We start from the raw sequence: 1,956 nt of genomic DNA on the forward strand, positions 1-1,956 counted from the left end.
CAAACCTGGGGACTTTGGGTCAAAAAAATAAAATCCAACAACTCTAGGGCCCGTATGGATGGGCCTCATATTATAAACCTGTTTATTTTTGTTGTTAAAACTACTACAGGAACTGTATCTTAGATGAACCACAGCTGGCTAATCTGCTCAACAAATAGACCAGCAGATAGGATCCAGACCCCTCCCCCGCAAATCAGCTGATCCTGTGACAAAGCCACGAGCAAAGATGACAGCCCTGCTCTGGTCACTCTAGCAGCTGATCAGTCCATGTACAGCCAAAGTTCAAAGATTGACACAGAGCCACAAGAACAACATAAGTTTCTTATCCTCTGTTATAATTTCCCCCTGCCTCTTACTTGTCAAAAACATTCAGTCGGCCATAGAGACTCCAATAAACAGGCACACCACCTCTCAACTGATGGCCTTAAGCAGGTACCAACCTCTCTGTTCAGTAGATTATACTGAGCAACCCTTTATGACAAAAATTGATGATGATGATGATAATAATAATAATAATGGTAAAGTTGATGCTCTCTATTAAAAATTGTCATAGAAAGCATCAATTGGGGAAATGAAGCAGGACTTAAAGAAAAACAAGTCCTTCCCAGCCTTGGGCAGTACCCCCTTCTCCCCTGTAGCTGTAACTCCTTGTTCTGGTACAGGTAAAATTGACAACTAAGTCCTATAAACAAAGTTTATGAGAATTATAAAACTGTCTGTCCTCGTCCTGTTCCAATAAATTCACTTGCTATGTCACTAGAAAAACCACCCCCTTCCACAAAATGTATAAAAGCTGAAACTTTGTTTAACACTCAGCCAGTGTGAACAGAGTCTGCTGAGCCCATGTATAGAACTTAAATAAATCCTTCTGACTCCCATTTGGTCTCTCCCGTCTCTTGGAATTCTGCAACGCTAGAAGGAACTCCTTTTACTCTGTAAGGGCAGCTGGAGGTATTTGCTTAGGCCAAGCAGCAGCACAATTTAAGCAAAGAAGTGCCTGACTCTTTATGTCTCCCTGCCCCAGCTGGAGGGGTGTTGGCCTTAGCCCACGGGGGTCTGCTCCTCCCCCTTTGCTTCCATTTGCTCCCCTTTACACCTTACCAGATCGGGACAGTTTGTTTCAGTGCCCTGCCTGGCTATTAAACAGTCAAACCCCACTCCAACCTGAGCATGTTGCCCCCGCCCCTCTCCCACCACTTCAGAAGACACTGTTGCCTTTATGAAGAACAGAGAGGGCACCCTGGAGTGGGGAAATATCAGAAAGGGAGGTATCTGGGCCCCTTGTATATTCAACATTCACAGCCAGCCTTCCAGAAGATTCCCTGGTTTCTGCCCTCACTGAAACAAGTTTGCAAGTTGCTACCCAAGTAGCACTTCCCAGGTACTTGTGGATTTTAGTCTAGATTTCCTGTCCTTGTACTTATCCCGCAGGCTGCAGCAAACTGAGCATACCGAGTGACTGATTTTAAAAGAATCATGAACAAGCACTTAGGGACCGGAGAGGGGACTGGCATCGGATGGATCGCAGTGACCAGCAGCTGGCTGTGTCAACTGTTGGCATCCAGCAGTACCTGGTGTCATCTGGTGACATCAGGACTGCTAGCAGAGATTCCTTTTGTCAATTCACTAGGCTAATTGGCAATACGATCATTTCTTATCTTGGTCCTTGGACACACTGCAGGAACTAGTAGATATTTGTTGAATGAAAAGCTGCGAGTTTGCGGTAGGAACACACCTGGAAAGGCCCAGGTGTCCGTCATGCGGCTTTGCGGCCCAGCATGTGCCTGTGGGGGCGCTGAGTCACTGCGCGGGCAAGGACCCGGTGGGGGCAAGGACAAGGACGCTGTGGGGGGCGGGTTGGAGGAGGGAGGCAGGGAGGCGACGCAGACTCGAGGAGGGAGGGACGCGGGGAAGGGGCGCGGCACAGCAGACCAGCTGATCGGGCGAGGGTCGCAG

This window comes from Fukomys damarensis, unplaced genomic scaffold (genome assembly GCF_012274545.1).
Source record: "Fukomys damarensis isolate Sample0158 unplaced genomic scaffold, DMR_v1.0_HiC HiC_scaffold_17, whole genome shotgun sequence".
NCBI classification, from domain to species: domain Eukaryota; kingdom Metazoa; phylum Chordata; class Mammalia; order Rodentia; family Bathyergidae; genus Fukomys; species Fukomys damarensis.